Source organism: Pinus tabuliformis, chromosome J (assembly GCF_031772625.1).
Source record: "Pinus tabuliformis cultivar Carrire ecotype Pingquan chromosome J, CPIR1, whole genome shotgun sequence".
Lineage (NCBI taxonomy): Eukaryota > Viridiplantae > Streptophyta > Pinopsida > Pinales > Pinaceae > Pinus > Pinus tabuliformis.
The window spans coordinates 1571825421-1571847907 of record NC_142295.1 but is presented as its reverse complement, the minus strand read 5'-3'; positions in this window follow the sequence as shown (position 1 = coordinate 1571847907).

The window sequence follows — 22487 nt, the reverse complement described above, 5'->3', positions numbered from 1 at the left end:
ACTGAAGTTGACCCTTCACCTTCTTCTTCGTTTGTGTCTCCCTCCCCTTCTTCCTCTTCACTTGGTGAAAATAGCGATGCTAGTAACCGGGTGACTGAGAAGAAGAAGAAAGGGAAGGAGGACAAGAAGAAGTCAGTTAAGCAAGGGGGCAACCATGCAGCATTTGGTGAAAATCCGCACACTGAACTTTCCAACCCAGACATCCATGCATAATTTGTAAAGGAGACCATTTTCATCGAGAATGTCCAAGCATTCCTTGGATCTTGAGAGAATGGTCCCCCCGTTCGCACCAACCGGTGTCATCAACCTCTAGTGATAATGTTGACAACACACCCTCAGCTAGTAATAGTGAAGTCAATGGGTAGAAAAGAAAGGTCAATATTCCATGTAGATTATATGAAGAGGACCATACCCTTCCCCATTGTCCTTTTTCGGATGAAGTGAAAGGAGTCTTGCATAACCGTCCTGCTTCGCAGCAACGACTTCCAACTGGATACAGGAAACTCTCCTCAAGTCTTTTACTAGTTGAAAATCCGACTGACATAACTCAACCGTCGGTCGAAACACCTCTCACTAAGAGTGATTCTTCTGAGTCTGTATTGGACCAAAGTCAACAGGTCGAGATGGTAGTCGACCTAGTTTTACCTTTAGAAGATCATATCCTTTCCAAAGAGAGTGAGAACGATACTATTCAAATTCTTTTTGTTACTTCAGAGTCCGATGAACTTGGGGGCAATCCACCCATTCCTTCACAACAGGAAGAGAATCCCCTAGTTCTTGCGACTCAAGGGGTTATTTCAATCGTTTATTCGGTACCCCCTACAAGTAGTCTAGTCACTTCCTTCGATTGGAATCGACTAGCAAGATCTCGCCTTCCTTCTTATATACCATTCCGGATCAGAGTACAAATCTACAAAATAATCGTGTCTGGAACTATCCTAGATGAGGGTGCTTCAGTGAGTATCCTTTCCTCAACTTCCTGGAAATCGCTTGGTTCGCCATCGCTTATGCCTGTTACATAGAATTTGTTAGGCTTTAACAAAGGAACCAGTCGACCATTAGGGATCCTTCCTAAGTTACCAATTACTTTGAGAAGGAAAATCGTTCACTTGAATGTGATGGTAGTCCAAGGGTCGTTAGATTACAATCTACTCCTTGGACGCGACTATGTTTACAACATGGAAGCTATTGTTTCAACACTATTTCGAGTGATGTGTTTCCCGCATGAAGGAAAAATTGTCACTATTGACCAGCTTTCATTTCCTGGTTCAAGCATAGCTCCAAGTCGATCATCATCCCTAAATGGTCCTTTTGCATCAAGAGTGTCTCTTCAACCTTCATTCCATCCACCTAATTACCGCGAGTAGTCCAGTGAATGTAACAAAGCTTAGGGGGCATGCACCCTTGTCTGCTTTGGCGGATGAACCCAACTGAAAAGATAGGTTTCCTTGTAAGTTATGTGATTGGAAGTGTTTTCTCATACCATTCACCTTTGTGTATTTGATGGACAAAGCCCAGAAAGTGTTTTGACCACTGACTAAAACCATCCTGCTTAACCACAATGATTTCCATATGGTTACTGGAGACTCTCCTTTTCTCGATGCCTGGGGGCATGCAAACCTTTTTATGCAAACTAAAAACGACCAATTTCATTTTTTTAGCTTTTTAGTTTTTTTTAACTTCTTAGGTTAGGTGATTGGTCTGACACACCATTCACCTTTGTTTGCGCCATAGATGAAGAAAAGGAAGTGTTTTGTCCAACTGCTGATGAAACCATCCTACCTAACCTCAGTGGTTCCTTAGCTTTTTAGTTTTTCTAGCTTTTTAGTTTGGTCGTTTCTAGCTTACATAAAAAGAAAACTTAAAACTGAGCATATGTTGTTGCATGGTTCAAGCTCGTTAAGAAATAAACCTACCACATGAGCATAGTTATCGCATGGTTCAAGCTTGTTAAAAAATAAACCTACCAATGAGCATAGTTATCGCATGGTTCAAGCTCGTTAAAAAATAAACCTACCACTGAGCATGTTGTCGCATGGTTTAAGCTCATTAAAAAATAAACCTACCACTGAGCATAGTTCCCCGGAGTTTAAGCTCGTTAAAAAATGAACCCGCCTTCGGTAAATAACCTTTGTGATTGCCCTACTATCAGCCTTTTGAGCCTTGGTTGTGTTCTTGCCATCACCTCCACTCTTTTGGCTGATCATATGCTTCTACTTGATTGTTTACCTTTTTGAGGAACAGCTGCGACGAGTGGTCCTGTTAGCTAACCTCTTCACATCACTATGTTTTGAGAAGTTCCAAGCTTACATGGAACCAACTGCTACCCTAAACACCACTTGTTCCTAAAAAATGAGTCTCCTTTAAACTCTTTTAAGACTCGTTAAATATGAAAATATTGTCGAGCTATTGTCCTTTCCAGCTCGTTAAATTAAGGGGAAGTACCATCCCTCCTATATATTTTAATCTTTTTCAGACCTGAGGGATTGTCTCATGAATAATTTCGAGCGCTTTTCTTTTCGGCTCGCTAAAGTTATCAAAACGTCATCCCTTTCATATTATTTTATCCTTTTTCAAACTTAAGGGATTATGCTACGAAAAAGAATTGCATGAGTTTCCTTTTCGTCCCTTTTCAAACTCTCTAAACATGAAAAGGACCGAGTTGTCCTTGTCGTTAAACTCGTTAAAACAATAGTGACAAACTTGTCCCCTAGACAAGAACGAGTTTCACTGTTGCTAGGCTCATTAAAACATAGCGGCAGGTTTTCCTGAAGGGAAAATTATAGAACAAGCATATGTTATCCTCCTCAAGCTTGACAAAAATAAAGAGGCGCTGGTCAACAATGACTGGGGAAAAAGGGAAGAAAACTTGAAGAATTTTATGGTAGCTGGTCGCTCTTGAACATGACACTTTCACTCCATCACCATGGTTGAGTCGGGTTGGGACGTTCACCGGTCATTTCACCATTGGTCCTCCACACCATCCATTTTTTGGGGTTAATGCTACCAATCCACCTCAGTGTTGCCGATATGTTCAAGAGAAGTCATTCAGTTGAGAATTTTCCATCCAGTTAATACCTCATCCACTGCAATACCTTCACTCTCAATTTTTCATGACCGCCATTCCTGAACCTTGTGTCGCCACATCATTTTCACCTCCAGAAAATCATTTGCTTCGTTTCGTGTCGTTGATGTGGGATACACTAAGGCCCTCCTACGACGGGTCACTTCTTGTCAAAATCAGCTCATTATCCAAGAAGTTGACTTAGAAACAACAGTTTCAATACTTTGAAGCTTGCATGCCTCAATGGCAAGTTTCTCACTTCCGGTGACAGGTTGACATCAATGGCCTTCGACCGAAAGATTTTGTGTGGTGTTCGACATCGGATCATATATTCACACCACGTGAATTGTACTGTAGTACCTTGAGGGTCATTATCATTATCGGTGATTCCTCTCACGTCTGTTAACAACTTACATTATTGGCTGGTAATCAGGCGATGTCTTTCCATGTTCGACTTCAAGACATCTTTTCACATGGATCGACTTGTACATCGGGCAAAGATTGAACGAGTTTGAAGACCTCAGATCTAGTTTCATCCATCCGGGCTGTGATATATTCAGGAATATAAAGACATCAAATGTACACAGAAGTTGCACAGATGATCATCCAAGCTAGGGATGATGACTCTACATATAAAGAATCACCAGTCTGCAACCGCAGACGGTTATCTGTTCTATGTACATGAAAATGAATTTATAAAGCTGAGCATGGGAATGCTCACCTCAGCTAGATCATGAAAATAATATGTTGATGATGTATTGTGTTGTATCTTATACAGGTCACCTTCTAGTTCGAATACCTTGGATCCTCATGATAAAGCATTTCACCCGACATCAAAAGATTTACGACTTCATGCTTTAGGGAGCAACTGTTATAGACATATTTGGGCACTGCAACCTCAATCTTATATGTCTATAAACTAGGGCTCTTTAACACCTAAAAGTATTGTTTCATACCCTAAATGATCATGGTCAACTGATTACATCATTCCCCAAAAGTTCCACCTGAAAAACCACTTAGAACTGGCCAAAACTGGACCATACTGACTGCTCCACTGTCAGGGTGCGATGCATACTGACTCCTACACTAGCCAGGTGCGATGCATACTGAAGAGGCCTTCTGTGGGGTGCGATGAGCGAGAATGGACAAATGTCAGAGACAGTTTGCTAAGTGGATGCTCATGGAATCTTCTAGAAACTTCTCCTATGACACTTGCCTCTCTGAATTCGCCCGGGATGAGTAAGAGATCCAAGAAATTTCCAAGTGGAACAAAGAACAACAAGTGGAATGACACTAATCAAAAAGCTAGAGATGACTCACACCCTTGCAGACATCTATAAATGGATCCCTCATCTAAGAGATCTGGAGGCTTGAATTTTGTAAGTTATAAGGAAGTGCTGATAGTTTGTATATGAGAAAGAGCATTGTATTGTTGGGTGATCTTTCTTTTCATGAGGTGAAGAGGGCTTTGATGCTGGGAGGATGATGTTGGATCAGACAGTTGGGTTGTAATTCTCCCTTCATATTTAATAAAGTTCTTTGAGTTTTCCTCCATACAATTGTGTATTTGTGAATGTTGTTATTTGTGAATGCCATTGTATGTTCATTGTATTTCTGATTTTGCAATGCTTATGATATAATAGATCAAGATGCTTTGATGGTGTTTTGTTACTTTGTTTCTACAGGTATTCTCTAAGCGGGATAAGTAGGAGAGGAGGTGCAAGCTCTGTCAAGGGGGAGAGAGATCAAGCAAGGAGTTAAGCAGAAGATCTAGGTTGGTTCCTTTGCCTCTCTCTTATCTATCATACATAGAGGAAATCACAAATTGCTTTGATTGTTTGTTTCTAGGATAGCTACCAATCCTAGAGGGCTAGCAGATCGAAAAGACACTAGTTTTCCCAGAAACAAGGACTTCAAATAGCACACAGTTTAAAATGGCCTTAACTCCTACAGTTGACAGTGATCTGAGAGGTTGAATATGAGATTGATGGCTAGGAGCAAGTCTGGCCCCACAGTTGCTGATCACCGTCGATCTGACGATCCATATATATTCCTTTGCCATTATCCTTCCACCATTAATACTAAATGACCGCGATTAACACATAAACACTAAGATTTACAATTAAAGTGTGAAAAAAGGGAAAATACCCAGTTAAGTTTCAGAACGCAGAAACACAGAGGTAAACGAGAATCTTCACCAGGATTAACACACAGTTGCACACTGAATCAATTTCTTCAATATAATAGTAGTTATAGAGTCTTGGCCCTCTCGGCTCAATTAAAGCAATTTATCTGACCTTTGTCTCAACCTCAAAACCCTATCTATCACTCAACTCTCGCCTCTCACTCAATTCTCAATCATCTCAGCTAATCCCTTTCCATTACATTTTCTTCTCTTTTTTGAGTCAAATCCTATTCTAATTGTACTACCAACTCGATCTCTATTTTAATCAATCTAACAATCAAATCTCTATTTTTAAGCTCTATTACACACCTATGCTAACAACTTATCCCTTACTCTAAAATAAGACAATTTTCTAATTATTACAATAATGAAGTAAAGATCATTTTTGAGAGATCCAACGCTCTCTACAAAAACTAACTTTTGACCACTCAGGTCAGTGAAATTCAACTCATTTAGCTACAACATGTTAAAAAACCATCACATTGCTGGCTAAGTCCAGATGCTCCTGCATCAGACTCCTGGGGAAGAAAAGAATCATCCCTCAGACTTTCGGGGTTTACTCCACACTTCTGCAACTCTAATGTTGTCAACCAACTAGCATCCTCCACTGGTTGTCCTTTCCATTTGACTAGATATTGAAAATAAACATGTCCTCTGGTTCTTTTGGATACTCTTTTCTCCAAAATAGCTTCCACCTCTTTCTTAACTGTCTTTGGCATTTGTTCTTCCTAGTTAAAAGTTTGAACTTCATCTTTTGTAGTTTCCTCCTGTAGCTATGTCTCTGTCTCTTTGTATGGATACAAATATGCAACATTGAAGATAGGTGATATTCCAATCCCTTCCAGCAATTCAATTTCATAAGCATTAGTTGAAAATTTTCTTACAATTCTACATGGTCCTATCCTTTTCATTTTTAGTTTATTGTAAATCTTAGCACAAAATCTTTCTTTTCTAAAATACATCATCACTAAATCTCCCACTTGGAATACTTTCTCTCTTCTTTTCATATCTATGTTTTTATTTGCCACTGCTTTCCTGCAATTTGTCTTTGACATCTTCTTGTAGTATTTGCATTTGCTCTGCAAACTCTTCAGATTTTTCACTTGTTGTCTCCTATTTACCCAAATTTCAGAGCTCATACACACCCCTTGGATTCATCCCAAAAACAATCTGAAATGGACTAATTCCAGTACTTTGGTTTGGAGTGTCATTATAGGCAAACTCAGCCTGAGCTAGTGCTAAATCTCACTGCTTAGGATTTTGATACACTAAACTTCTCAATATGTTTCCCAAGCTTCTGTTTACCACTTTAGTCTATCCATCTGTTTGAGGATGGTATGTTGAACTGAAACTGAGGTTAGCACCTAGTTTCTTCCAAAGAGTTCTCCAGAAATTCCCTACAAACTTTGTATCTCTATCAGACACAATACTTACAGGAAATCCATGTAATCTTACAATTTCTAAAAAAAATAGATTAGCAATATGTGTTGCATCACTAGTCTTCTTACATGCAATGAAATGTGTCATCTTTTAAAATCTATCTACCACAACATAAATGGAATCATCCCCCCTTTGAGTTTTAGGTAACCCAAAAATAAAATACATGCTAACTGCATCCCAGGGTCGGTCTGGTATTGGCAATGGTTGGTAAAATCCTATATTCTGGCTTCTCCCTTTAGCATGCTGACATATCCTGCACTTCTCAACAAATCTCTTAACATTAGTCTGCATCTTTGGCCAATAGTAAAAAGCATTTACCTGAGCAAAGGTTTTGTCTTGTCCAAAGTGACCAGATAATCCTCCACTGTGTTTCTCCTTTATTATGTTTTCCCTCATAGAACATTTGGGAATGAACAACTTGTTGACTTTAAAAAATAAACCTCCTTGGATAATATAATCTAACCACTGACTTTTGTTATGAACTATTGGATTTTGTACTATTGTATAAATATCTTTGAAATTTGCATCATCTTTATACATTTCAACCATTTCTTCAAATCCTACAACACCAACTTTTAATTCTTGCACAATGAAATTTACCCTGCTTAAAGCATCAACAACTTTGTTCAACTTATCACTTGTGTGTTTTATCACAAAAGTAAAGCTCTACAAAACCTCTACCCACTTGGCATGTTTCTGGTTCAATTTTGGTTGGTTGTTTATGAACTGTAATGCATGATTGTCAGAATACAATATAAACTCTTTTGGTAGCAAATAATGTCTCCATTTTTTTAAGGCTTGTACAATAGCATAAAATTATTTATCATAAGAAGAATACTTCTTCTTAGCTTCATTTAATTTCTCACTGAAGTATGCTATTGGTCTCTGTTCCTGACTCAAAACTGCTCCAATTGCAACTCCACTAGCATTTGTTTCAACTTGAAATACTTTTTCAAAATCAGGTAAAGCTAAAATTGGTTTCTCTGTGATTTTCCTCTTCAACAACTTAAAATTCATGTCTGCTGCTTCTGTCCACTTGAATGGCTGATTAGTCTCCTTGATTGTTTCAAGAATTGGTGCACAAATATGACTAAAACCTCTGATAAATTTCTTATAAAAACTTGCAAGACCATGAAAGCTTCTTACCTCAAATATATTCCTTGGAATAGACCCGTTCCAAATTGCTTGGACTTTCTTTGGATCCATTTTCAACCCTTCTTTAGAAACTACAATCCAAGTAAATTAATTCTTATTTCATGAAACTACATTCTTCAGATTTATCAATAGTTTCTCTTTCTGCAGAGTTCTTAAAACCAATTTAAGATGCTCTAGATGTTCTTCTTTACTTCTACTAAAAACTAGAATATCATCAAGATAAACAATAAAAGCTTGCCTGCATATTCCTTCAAGACTTCATTCATAAATCTCATGAACGTGCTAGGTGCATTAGTGAGTCCAAAACGCATCACTAACCTGTCATACAACCCACTATTTGTTTTAAATGCAGTCTTCCATTCATCTCCTTCTCTAATTCTTATTTGATGATATCCACTCTTCAGATCTATTTTAGTAAAATACTTTGACTCACTCAAACAATCCATCAAATCATCCATGTGTGGTAAAGGAAACCTATACCTTATAGTGATCTTGTTTATGGCTCTAGAATCTATACATATACGCCATTCACCTCCTTTCTTTGGACTGAGTACTATTGGTACAACACATGGACTAAGACTCTCTCCGATTAGTCCCTTATCCATCATTTCTTGCACTTGTTTTCCAACTTCTGCATTCCCTTGAGGAGTTAATCTACATGCTTCTTTGTTTGGAAAACTTGCTCCTGGTATTAGATCAACATGATGACTAATACTCTTGATTGGTGGCAATGCATTTGGCAACTCATCCACAATAATATCAGCAAAATCATTCAACAGAGTTTTGATTTCTTCAGGTAAATCATCTAAGTTTGTGGAAGTCAAAATTACCTTAGGTCTCCCTATGATAGCAAAATTCATTTCTTCACCTTTTCCAACCTCTTGGAACAACTCCTTTCCACTCATCAGCATAACACTGTTTCCAAGTGCTCCTTTGTCAGTGTCATCCTTTAATGGCAGCAGTTTATGTTTATTTCCATCCTTCTCCATATTATAAGTATTTTTCCTCCCATCATGAATAGCTTTCCGATCAAACTGCCAAGGTCTTCCTAGCAATACATGGCATACATCCATTGGCATTACATCACACAATATCACATCTTTATAAGTACCAATATGTATCTCTACCTTGCATTGTTCTATCACAATAATCTGATGTCCTTTCTGCAACCATGACACTTTGTAAGGAGTAGGGTGTACTGTCTTCACTAATCCTAGCTTGTCCACCATCTCTGTAGAAACAAGGTTATTAGTGCTTCCACTGTCAATTATCACTTTACAACATTTACCTTTGGATTTGCATGTAGTTTTGAATAAACTCTTCCTCTGAGCTGGTTCTCCAGTCTCTTTCTCTGCCTTAAGCAATACCCTTTTCAACAACAGGGATTCTCCTACTTCAGGGGATTCTTCCTTTTCTATAATTTGAGGTGTTTCTTGCTTTGCCTCAGCCACATTCACATTCCTCTGACTTGTTGTTCTATTATGAGGACAGTCCCATGATCCATGTCCCCATTCTCCACATGTGTAACACCGAATATCTCTTCCTCGACCTCTTCCTTTGGGTGCAAACCATCCTCTATTAAAATCTCCCCTCTATGGTGGTCTACTACTTGAACTTCCTGCTTCATTCTGATGTTGTTGAAACCTTGGTCTGGTAGTTCCTCTACCTCTTACTGAACTTTTCCCTCTATTCCTCTGATTTTGTTTTCTCAACATCTTCTCTTCTGCCTTCAAACCTGCTTGATAGGCATCTTCAATGATCTTCAGACTCAGCAAGTTGATCTCATCCTGTATGTCATATCTTAAGCCATTGATATATCTGGCTAACTTCTCCATGTCATCCTCTGCATGTCCTTCTCTAATACTCAATCTATAAAACTCTTCTGTATATTCTTTAACAGACATTCCTTTTTGCCTTAAATTCTGTAACTATTTGAAAATATTTAACTGATAATCTTTTGGCATAAATTTAGCTTTCATTTTACTCACCATTTTGTCCCATTGCTTGATCTTGGACTTTCCTTTTCTTGTTTTGGATGTTTGTAGTTCATCCCACCAAATAGCTGCATGACCCTTCAATATGGTAACTGCAAATTTCACCTTCTTTTTGTCATCAACCTCCTCATAGTCAAAATATTTTTCCAATGAATTGATCCAATCCATTACCTCTTCTGCATTGAGACTCCCTTCATACACAATAATTTCCACCTTTGGTTTTCCACCTACTTTAGCCAACATCTTGATAACTTTGGTAGTTTCATTTTCCTCCTCTTCTTCTTCCTTAGAAGATTCTTCTGTAGCACTCGTAACTCCTTCATTAGGTGTTCTCCTCTGAGCAATATCCATTGTGTCCATCCTTGTACACAGACTCCGGATCTCCTCCAGCAGAATTGCATTTGCTTCAAGTCTTCCTCGACCTATGCCAACTCCCCTCCTCGGTGGCATGTTTACTACAGTCAACTCAATCTCTGTGCTCTGATACCAAAATGACGTAGGAGGTTGATCAAAATAAGGTGGTAGTCTTAAAAATAGACTATTGGTTACTTTATAACCAATCAGATGCGTTCAAGTGGATTCTGTACGTGGCTTACTTTATCCTGAGGGTCCCACATTTCCCTTAAACACGTCGGTTCCATGTTGACTTTCCCTTTTTAAACAGACACTTGAATCTACGTTGTTGAACTCCTCTCTCTAGATGTAATGGTCATCACTCACCCTGATCAACAAAACAATCTGGCGATCCTCCACCGTTGATCAAAACGCACTTGATCCAACGGTTAATAGTGATATCGGACGAGCTACTTGCACAATGTTTAACCACCCTTATGGAGCTGATAAGAAATGTAAATCCTTGATCTATAAATGTTTGGGTCCGATTTTGAAGTTAATGATCGATCACTTTATGACCCGATATCCGTTGGATATAAGAGGCCATCAAATCTACGACTTGCAGGACTCTAACTAGCACACGGTTTAAAATGGCCTTAACTCCCGCAGTTGACTGTGATCTAAGAGGTTGAATATGATATCAACGGCTAGGAGCGAGTGTGCCCTGCACAGTTGCTGATCACCATCGATCTAGAGTGTGGCCCCCGTAGTTGCTGATCACCGTCGATCTGACAGATTTGTCGATCTGACGATCCATAACTATTCCTCCACCATTCATACTAAATGACCGCGATTAACACATAAACACTGAGATTTACAATTAAAGTGTGAAAACAGGGAAAATAGTCGGTTAAGTTTTAGAACACAGATACACAGAGGATAAATTAGAGTCTTCACCAGAGTTAGCACACAGTTCCACACTGAATCAATTTCTTCAATATAATAGTAGTTACAGAGTCTTGGCCTTCTCGTCTCAATTACAACAATTTATCTGACCTCTATCTCAATCTCAAAACCCTATCTATCACTCAACTCTCGTCTCTCACTCAATTCTCAATCATCTCAGCTAATCCCCTTCCATTACATTTTCTTCTCTTTTATGAGTCAATTCCTATTCTAACTGTACTAACAACTTGATCCCTATTTTAATCAGTCTAATAATCAAATCTCTATTTTTAAGCTCTATTACACACCCATGCTAACAACTTATCCCTTAGTCTAAAATAAGACAATTTTCTAATTATTACAATAATGAAGTAAAGATCATTTTCGAGAGATCCAACCCGCTCTACCAAAGCTGACTTTTGACCACTAAGGTCATTGAAATTCAACTGATTTAGCCACAAAATGTGAACAAACCGTCACATTGCTGGTTAAGTCCAGATGCTCCTGCATTAGAGATACTCTCCATGAATCAAGTTAGACCCTCAACTCGAATTAACTGAGCCAACTAAGTCAAATTAACTTAGTTGTCTAATACAAGTTGTCATGAGATGTGGAATTACAATTTTATTCCTAATTTTTTTTGTTTTTTGTTTTTGCTAGTGCAAGAGTCGGACCTTCCCATTCAATAAACAAGAAATATATTACATAGAGTTACAACACGCCCCTCAAGGTCGTTGACTAAGGAAAAAACCAAAGTAAAACTTTCCCTTGCTATCAACCATAAAACTATACCTTTCTAAAGAAGAAAAATAAATGAGTTTAGACATGGAGTCATAAAAACTCAAAGCGGATGACAAGAAAAGGTGGCACCAATGCCCAAGAACTCAAAGTATGAATCGACCCCTCGGGTTAGACAAAACGGTCCAAAAATGTACTGAAGAGTTGCATGCCTGGACACCCGGGACCACAAACCTGCACGGGTGATCTGAACCGTGGAAACCCCAAGAGCCAGCCGACGGTGAATATTAAAATCAAAGCGGCCAACAAGCACAGAAGATAACTTGCGATGAGGGCGCTTTTCCTCCCAACCCCACCGCCACGTGGAGCTCAACGATTGTGATCGCTTCCGAGCGGGGAAAACCACTTCCCGCCTGTTGGGGCCGCGAAAAGCACTTCCGCTCCACAAAGCAGCTTGACCCATCCAGACCGTTGGATTGCTAAGAAAAAACAGATGGTTGTGCTTGATATCGCACCGCCACAAGGCACCGAACTTTAAGGCGCGATGAGGGTGGTTTTCGAATCCGTCCCACCACCACGTGTCACTCTTTCTGTGGAATCGCTGCCCATACTCTGAAACCATTTTCTGATGGAAAGCGGTGCGAACTCCTGAATACCTCTCCACCTGCTGGTTATTCACCCGACCATAGGAATTAGGAAGAGAAAGCCCCCGACTCCCCTGCCGACGATTATTCACTAAAGCATTTTCCTGGATTGGGGAAAACTTATGCCAAACACTAAGGATTGTAGAAGAAGAGATGAATCAACCGTCATTATCCACCAGGTACATTATTTTACCTATTTGCCCCAAAAGAACAAAACCAGCCAGGCTCTCAACATGAAACCGGCAGGGAAAATTGATCCAATAACTGAAGGAACAACTCTCCCGCCACTTCCACTCTAACGAAGGACCCTTAACCGGAGAATGATCTGAAGGGTTTAAAATAATTGTCTCAAAACCATCCGCGAACCAATGGCACCCAAAGGGAAAATCAAGAGGCCGAGGAATCATTGGCTGGGGACACTTCACTTCTGCAAGAAACCCTCCCACTATGACGGACCACCTGAATGTCCTCTGCCGCTTGGTTATAGCAAAGAACCTTTAAACGATTCTGGGGCAAATCCTGCCAATTCTTCACCATCCTGTAATCTTCATTGTTCACCCATTGGTTGGCTAGAATGTCCGCAAGATTGTTGGCCTTTCTGCACACATGATTGAAACTAACAGATCCCAAACCTTGAAGGTGAGCTTGAATCCTTTGATAAACCTAGATTAGTATCCAATGATTTGAGACTTTCTCCGGTTTGGATCCACAACTGATTCTTTTAACAAAGTTGATGGTGATTTCAGAGTCTGCCTCTATAATGACATTTGAGCTACGATTTTTAATCAGAATCTCTAGGCCCTGCTCCATCGCCATTAGTTCTACCATGTTATTGGTTGCTTTACCTAAATGGCTATGGAAGATTAATATGATTCTTCCCTCTTCATTCCTTAAAACTCCTCCAAACCCAGCTAATCCGAGATTACCTTTGGAGGCTCCATCAATATCGAGTTTCAGGATATTCTTCGGAGGAGGCTGCTAGCAATATTTCTCTGTATTCTTTGTTGTTTTATTTTTTCCCAGCCCTTGTGGAATGATCTTGTGCAATCCCAGCAATCTGAGTATCCTCAACTCCATTGTTGATGGAGGAGTTTCCGGGCTATTGCTCACAGTGGTGCTAACTGTTTCCCTTATTTGCTTTAGAATCAAATCATATAGCTTTTGAGGGTTGGCTTTTTCTTCCTTAAAGATTCTCTTATTTCTTTCTTTCCAAACATTCCAAATAATGAATCCTGGTGTGAAAGCCCATGCCTGATTAATCGCCTCATTCTTAAAAAATATCCTCCTCCAATTATTTAGGGTATTTGTGATGCTCTCTCTATCCCTGTCTAATTGTTGGAAAATGTTAGAAAACGAATTCCACAACCAGGTGGTGTAAGAGAAACAATTGAAGATGTGCTCCATAGTCTCCTCTTGCTCTTCACAAAGCTGACATTTAGAAGGCCCCAAGACGCCCCTCTTTCTAATATTGTTCCAAGTCAAAATTTTCTTATGGTGCACCAACTACATAAAGAGCTTGTCTTTCATCCATCCTTGGTGAGACCAGAGTTGCCTCCAAGAATTTTCTGGAACACGGGACTCCAGCCCCAGGAGAATATACTTAGCCTCTTTGAGATTGAAGGTACCTTTGTTGTTGTTACCCCATCTCAATTGATCCCGCCCCTCAGTGACCATGATCATCCTATGTTTTAAAATGCTTCTCAGTGCTTCTGCTTTTGTAGTTGTGAGGCTGTTATTTCTACATTCAATGTTACTCCAGTTTCTCCACTTGTCCTGGTTGATCTGATAATCACCCTATGAGTGACATCAGTTGAAGATTTATTAAACAAAAGGTATTACAGACTCATGTGATGGTGTGTGTGTTCTGTGTTATTGAAACAACAGATTGATCAGATTGCCAATACACAGAAAATAAATGGAAAGACAGCAGAGAAATACAGTAAGCAACACAAAGACACAAATAGTTTTAATAAGGAGTTCACCCTATTCTCCAGGGCTACGTCTCCGGTCTAGCTTCAATGGTGGCCTTGTTTTATTATGTCTTTCAGTAGAGAAATTACAATACAGGGACTCAATATGAGTTCTCCTGAAGCAGATTTTGCTTGGCAGGGTGGTTCTTGGATTCCCCAAGCCACTCGGAGTACACAGACTCTTGTTCTTCCTACCAGCTCTGTGACCCTTGGTCTACAGTGGAAAGAGCCAACTATGATGCTCAATCTGGACAGATTCCTCTATGGGAAGGCTTGAATCTTCAAGCTCTCTGGTGCTCGATGCTGCTTGTGGTCAGCTCGGCCCTCTGTCTCCTCTGCTTGGCTTTACTGCTCTCTGTGTTCAGTCCTCCTCTCTGGGTTCACTGTTCACTGTCTCTGTTGGTCGCTTGGACTCCTCTATATTCTCTTGTTCTTTCTTTCGACTGTCTCTATTCATGGCTTTAGCCATTCAATCCTCATGCACGTTCGGTTCCTCTCCCACCTGCGTCGATTCTCCTTCCGCCTGCATGCTGGGAGTTCCCTGTTTGGCATCATCATGAATGCTCGGGAAGTAGCCACGTGTCCCCATTGGAATAGCGCCAACCTGCTCGTCGATTCATTTCTTCCGTTACGTCATGTATGCTTTTTTTCTCCACCGTGGTGGTCAAACGGATTCCAAATCCCTTTAGAACGCGGCTTAATTTCCTATCGATTCCACTTCTTTCCATCGAGCACAATCTCAGCCATCTGATCTGGGCTCCTCCAGATCCAATTCCATACGCATGTCGAGCGCGGTTGACTTGCTCAACCGATAACGCACGATCACGGCGGTTTTTCTCTCACCTCCGCTTCCACACGTCGATCGCTGAGTGTGATCACTCTGCCTCCTCCAAAACCTCTTATCGTTCAAGGGCACACCGATCAAAACCGCTGGTTTCCAGGGCACGGGTCCCGCCTTCATACGTTAACCCTTTTTCCTTTTTCCACCCGTGGTCCTCTGGCTCCCAATGTGACCAAGTGCTTAAGGCTTTTCGACTTTAGCCCTGTTTTCCTGGCGATGCGCGATTAGCACGAGGCGCTAAGCCCGCATCGAAAATCAGCTCCTTTTCCCATTTCGGGGCTCCCAGGGGCTACATCAACCTCTTGCGCAGTCTCCATGGGCCTCGATCAACGCGCTTTGACCGAGGTCCTCGTCGTTCCACGCCGACTGCCATGGCCACTGGTTCAAGGTTTTTTCGACTGTTGTTTTCGATTTCATTAGATATTTGTTCAACCTGATTTAGTCATGGTTCTTTGACAGTCATTTATGGATCCGATTCAGATCACTGGCCCTAAGGGAAGTTCCATAAATCTTTAACTTTGTTCAATCCTTGGGAATCAGTTTCCTGTTTGAGACTTATGAAGTCCGCCTTTAACAACACCTATTCTTGTTTCCATCTGTCCTCCCAAAAGAGTGCTTTCTCACCATCTCTGATTTCCCAGAAACTGTGTTGTTGCACTATATTTCTATTCTCCCAAGCCCTGTTCCAGATGAGAGAGCCCTTTATATTTCCCGACATTCTGATGTGATTATTAGTGTGCCAAGAGCTGGCATATTTTTCTTTCCATACCCTCGCCCAAAGGGCTCTTGGCTCTTGCACCCATCGCCACCACAGCTTGGCTTCTAGAACTTTATTTAGAATCTCCTGATCATCTAATCCTAGACCCCCATAGCTTTTGGGTTTGTAGATTTTTTCCTAGGAAACCAGGGCCCATTTCTTCCTTGTTTCCTCCTTACCCCACAGAAAATCTCTTTGAATATTTCTGATTTTTTCTAAGACTCTTTTGGGAGCTGGAAGGGTTGATAACATGAAAACTGGGATGGACTGAAGAACTGCCTTTGTCAGAACTAATCTTCTCGCCAAGTTCAGGGCTCTGAAGGTCCACTTTTTAACTTTATCCTGCAACTTGATTAGCACAGGTTCCCAAATATTTTTAAGCATTGGTTTGTCTGTGAGAGGTACTCCCAAATATTTTGAGGGGAGGGAGTCCCTTTGGAAGCCAAGGATTCTTGAGATATTCCTTTGAATAGCAATGTTAGTATTAAAGAAGAATATTTTTGATTTTGTGAGATTAACTTCCATACCTGAAGTCTTTGCAAATGCATTGAGGATTTGCTTGTAGGCAGCCACTTCTTTGACTATGGGAATACCTTGCAACATGGTATCATCTACAAATTGTTGATGAGTAAGAGTCTGACCATTCTCCGATACTTGAAGACCCTTAATTTTGCCCATGTTTTTAGCCTGCTTGATAGCCCTGCCCAATCCTTCCATCATGAGGATGAACATAAAGGGAGAGAGAGGGTCTCCCTGTCTCAGGCCTCTAGAAGGAAAGAAGATAACTGAGGGAGAGCTGTTAACCAAGATAGAAACGCTAGAAGTAGTTACTAGCGCCATTACCCATCTTATCCAGTTTTGATCAAACCCAAAGGCTATGAGTATCTTCTTGATATACCCCCAATTGACCTTATCATACGCTTTAGCAATATCCAGTTGCATGATCATCCCCGCCTGCTTTTTTCTTTTGAGAGAGTGAACCACCTCATGAGCTTGAATAATGTTATCCAAAATTTGCCGGCCCTCCACATAACCAGATTGCTCCTCAGACACTAGTTTAGGGAGGAGGGGTTTGAGTCTGTTAGCCACTACTTTGGATATAATCTTGTAAACAACATTGCATAAAGCTACGGGGCTATACTTATCTGCTGTTTGATCCGAGTCCTATTTGGGAATCAGGGAGATGAAGGAGGTATTGAGGGATTTCAGGATAGCTTTATTGACCCTAGAATCATCCATAACATTTAAAATATCCAGTTTAACTATATCCCAACCAGCTTTGAAGAAATCCACATTAAAACCATCTGGGCCTGGTGCTTTGCCATTCTGCATATCTTTGAGAACTTCGCTAACCTCCTCTTCAGAAACTAGTCTGTTTAGGTTGTTATTGTCTTCTCTAGACACCAGCTTAGGGATATATCTTGTAATTTCCTTTATGGAATCTTCCCTGTCTGGATTGTTTTCTCGTGCAATGTCTTTAAAATGTTGAACAAGCACTTTTTCAATTTCCTTATGAGTGTTCTAAGTCTCTCACCTTTTATCCCTTATTGCCGAGATTCTGTTGAATGCCCTATTGGCCATGGTGGATTTATGAAAAAAACTCGTATTGTGCTCTCCTTCTTTGAGCCATTGCACTCTGGATTTTTGTCTCCAGAATATTTCCTCTTGTTTACATAGGTTTTCGCACTCATGGTGTAGTTTGTCAGACTGTTCATTTATGTCATAGTTAAAGCCTTCTTGGATTCGCTTTTGGTTGAGTTCCTGAATATTACTTTCCACAGATTTCTTATTCCCAAAAATGTTTCCGAAATCCTTCCTATTCCAGTCTTTGAGTTTGCTCTTAATATGCTTTAGTCTTTTGTGAAGGAGAAACATTTTAGATCTTTCGATCTATAAGTCCTCACTCCACCAATATTTGATATTACTCAAGAATTCCGGGTGGGAAAGCCAAATGTTTTCGAATCTAAAGGGTCTGTTCCTTGGAGAATCCAAATCCTTGATTTCCAATTGAATCGGCCAGTGATCCGAGCCCCCAAAGGGAAGAATTCTTGCTATAATTTCATTATTTATAAGCATAACCTCTTCTGAAACCAAGAACCTATCTAACCTGGAGGCCACCTGGGCTTGCCCTCCTCTCTTTTTGTTCCAAGTAAATAGGCCATTCTCTGAGTCTGAGTCAACGAATTTCAAGTTCTCTGTGAACACTTGAAATGATAATGAATCTTTGTTTAGCACTCTGGTTCCTCCTTTCTTTTCCGAAAGATATTTTATCATATTAAAATCCCCTCCCAAGATCCAGGGGATTCCATTCTGTCTCATCCTGAGATCAGTGAGGGATTCTAGCAATCTGAGTTTATCCTCTGCTCTTTGAGGACCATAAACATTAGTGACTAGGAAGGTTTCAACCACCCCTTCTGGTTGAATGAATACTGACAAACAGTTTCTGGATGCCTCTGCATCTAAAACTCTAACTTTTTGAGGGTTCCATAGAGTGAGAATGCCCCCCGCTGTGTTATCTGCTTTAACTTCTAAAAACTCAAATCTTTGAAGCCATTTGCTATGGATTGCTTTTATTTTCTGAATGGAACTCTTTGTTTCCTGAATGAAGATTATATCCGGCTTATCTTGTTTCATTCTCATACTTAGCATTCTTTGCTTTCTTTTACTACCCAGACCTCTTATATTCCAAGATGTAAACTTCATAATTAAAGATTTGTGAAGGAGTAACTAGTCAGGTCTTTCATCTTACCTGAATCTATCATCAGCTTCCCACACTCCATTAAAAGCTCCTTCTGCTTCTTTCTTCCTCGTTTCTTACCTGTACTTCTGGTTGCTAAACCTGGATTAGCTTTCATCGTTTTCACACCTCTGTATTCCTGCCCGTCGTTGTTTCTTCCTCTAACTGCCCCCTTTTCCTGGGTTTTCCATAGAAATAGTTGTTGTATTCTATTGCATTCATCTGGAGGTAATGAATCTATCCCCGCCCTGGTACCCTGTTGTATAAATCCTTCTAGATCTAGGTTTTCCTTATCTAGTATTTCCTGTAGTTCATGATCCTCCAGATTTGTTTCGCTCTGGACCATTTCGTGGTCCATTTCTAGCTCTGCTTCACTCATCCTGGTTTCTTCCTCTTCATTTCTATTTTGTACTGGAGTGTTGTTTTCCTCTTTCTCCTTCTCCTTAGGATCTTTCTCCATAGACTGGTTTTCGAATGGCATGTCTTCCATCGCAACCAGCGCTTGGAATTTATTTTGACTGACATTTTGTCCCTCTTTATGTTGTTGCTTTGGTTCTTTTTTGCTTCCTTTTCCTCTGCTTGAAAATTTCTGAAAGTTTTCAGTATCCTTCTTTGCTTTTAGTTTACTTTTGTCTTCTTCTTTACTGAGAGGGAATTCTCTGATCAAGTGTCCATTTTCGTGGCATTTATGGCATCTAAATGGAATATGCTCATAGTCCACCATTTGCACCCATTCCTCATCAAAGACCTCCAAGATTACTTCGTTCGGAAGAGCTCCTGAAAGGTCCATCTCCACACAAATCCTTAAATAGGAAGTGTATTTACCCCTTCTGGTGGCTTCCGAGGCTTTGATAAAACGACCTAGTTTGTTTCCTATAGCCACAAGTGATTCATTTTGCCAATAATCCAGGGGAAGTGAAAAAATCCTTACCCAAACAGGGACTGAGGTGAAGGTCTCCCTCTCTAGAACAAAGTTCATGAACCAAGGCTGCATATAGAGGCCTGCTGCTGCAAAAAAGTAGGGCCCTCCTTCGAATATTATGTCCTTGTCTTCGATGTTTGTAAAGACAACTGTGAAGAAACCCTTTGACCCAAGGTGAAGATCGATGCTGCCCTTAGGTTTCCAGTGATATCTGATACAGGTATGCAAAGCTTTCTCAGTGGGTCATACTCCCATCAATTTGCAATGATGGCGTACGTTTCCATATGTTCCCTGTGCTCCTGCAGCACCGGATTATTTAAAAATACTCGTGGAGTGATGTTCGCTCTAGGTATACATGGTCCCTTCTGATTGACGTCCTCTTTTTTGCCTCCCTGGTTTTTGTCTTCTTCCTCCTTGTCCTTAGTGTTTCCCTTTTCCTTTGACTCTGCCCCATCTGTCTCCTTCTCCTTACTTCTGTTTTCTTCTTCTCATGTACCTCTGACATTACTCAGATGGGTCTTGTCTCTGCCGGCCACAGCGTCTTTGTAGGAGGGAGTGGAGCTCCCTCCTCTAGGGGTCGCCATTAGGGTTACAGACTGTGTGTCTCAGAGCTCTGCGCATTTCCCGTTTCCTGCCTCCACAGATTCCTATTGGTTATATGACAATTTTATTCCTAATTTAATTCAAGGACAAAATTAATTTAGGATTTTCTTATTGCATTTTCAACAGAGTCAAGTGGTTTTGGAGGACCACGACACCACCATTTTCGTTTGGCGATTCATAACAAAATGCTATTTCAAAACATCCTAAAGGTACATACCCCTAAACTTATTTACTTATCCCCTATTTGTATATACTATCATGATTGGGATAATGCTACATCATTAAAGGCTTTTCTGGTGGGTATTCAACATGGTGCACTAGTACCAAATATCCTAATAAGTATACCCTATATTTTCCTGTATCTTTTCTTTTTGTAGCTAGACCATTTTCTTATGAGTGCACAACTGGTTACGTCGGAGAAATTCGCCTCGTGGGTATGAGGGTTTATCCTCTATCATTTTTGTTGTAGTGGCTTCCTAGAAATTCAGCTAAGTTGAAGCGTTATAACCCCCAACGCATTGCCTCCTCCAGGTTAGTGCCACTCATTTCATCAGGCTCTATCAAATGCGATGACTCCCTTGAAATTTGTATGTTGTTATTCTGATTGGAAGAATGTGAAGGGTGCTATTATCTAAGGCTGAAATAGCCTTATCTTGACATGTTGAGGAAATATATTTTTCTATTTGGGTTTGGACCCCTGTGGTGAAGGGGTTACAAATTGGGCTTTATATGTGTTTCCTTTTTTATTTTTTATTCCATTTTGAACACTACCCTGGTCTCAACACTAGCTATATCCTTGTAATTTCAGTAATGATTTTTATACTCAAATATGATGGTTACCCTTTTCCTCAAGGTGTGAACTCTGAAAGTTGTATAAAACTAACTTGATCAACATTTAATTTAATATCATCGCCCAACTCAGGCGCCTTTGTATATAATCTCTTTATATGTTTCAATATTTTATGTAATAAATAGCGTGTAGTCAATTCCGGAAAAGTGTTTGAAAAAAAGTATAGTTACTTGCTCATTTCTATTGATGTACGAATGGCATGATGGATATTTCAATTCCTGCGAGTGTTTGTGTTTTAGTCTTCTAATTTTGTAATGTATTTTATACCATAACTTCGTCTAATAAAATTCTAGAATATATATATATATATATATATATATAATAATGAGAATTCGTCTCGTTTTCCTTAGGGGTTTCCCTTGCCGGTTGTTTCTGGGTTCATTGGTTTTTTTCTAATAGTATTACTGCTTATTTTTGGTAGTTTAGTTTTCCTCTTAGTTTGATTGTATGAACCCGCCTTGTCCTCAAACATGATAAATTCTTATAATCTTTAGATTATGTTTTCCCTCAGATGAAGGGATTTTTATACTTAAAACTAGATTTGTGTATTTAGCAAGTACCTATCTAGGGTTAGCTTACCCATGACCCCCAACAAGAATGTGTGTTTTCTCCTCCTATGGTATTCCAGTGACATTAGACTCTGGATACCTCTCTCGACATTCAGTGGATTCCTGTCCACACTACTAGCATCAAATTCTAAGATTAAACAAATTATAGACAAGGTGGTTTTATGTGGCAATGAAAAATGTATAGGAAATCAATTTTTTTATGCGCACTACTCCATTATTCAATTCAGTCTTTACTCTACTTATCCAAATTTCTAGTTCATCGTATATATTTTAATTAGTAGCCGGACTTTTAATTAATAAGTTAATAGCTCATCCCCTGTACTCACACCTATGTATGTCAACTCAAAATAAAATATGATTTTTACTACAACCCTTGTATTAGTATTTCCTTAAGCATTAGAGAGGAATATATCACATTCCTCATGTTTATTCTAAAATTTCTATTTCAAAGTTCTATTCCTTTTATTTAAGTGAATTTCACAAGAACTAACTTCGTTACTATTACCTATTTATATACACATTTACAACACTAAAGAATCATCATAAAATTACTATCTATTTTTAAATATCTAGTATTTTACAATACAAAGACATCGTATAACCTCTTAACATTATACCTCTACAGTTCTGCGAAAAATATAATCTAAATTATCCTGTGTTCATTTATAGTACTAAAAATTATGACAGAAAAATTAACATTTTCTTCATTTACAGTTCTGTAAAAATTGTAACAGAAATCT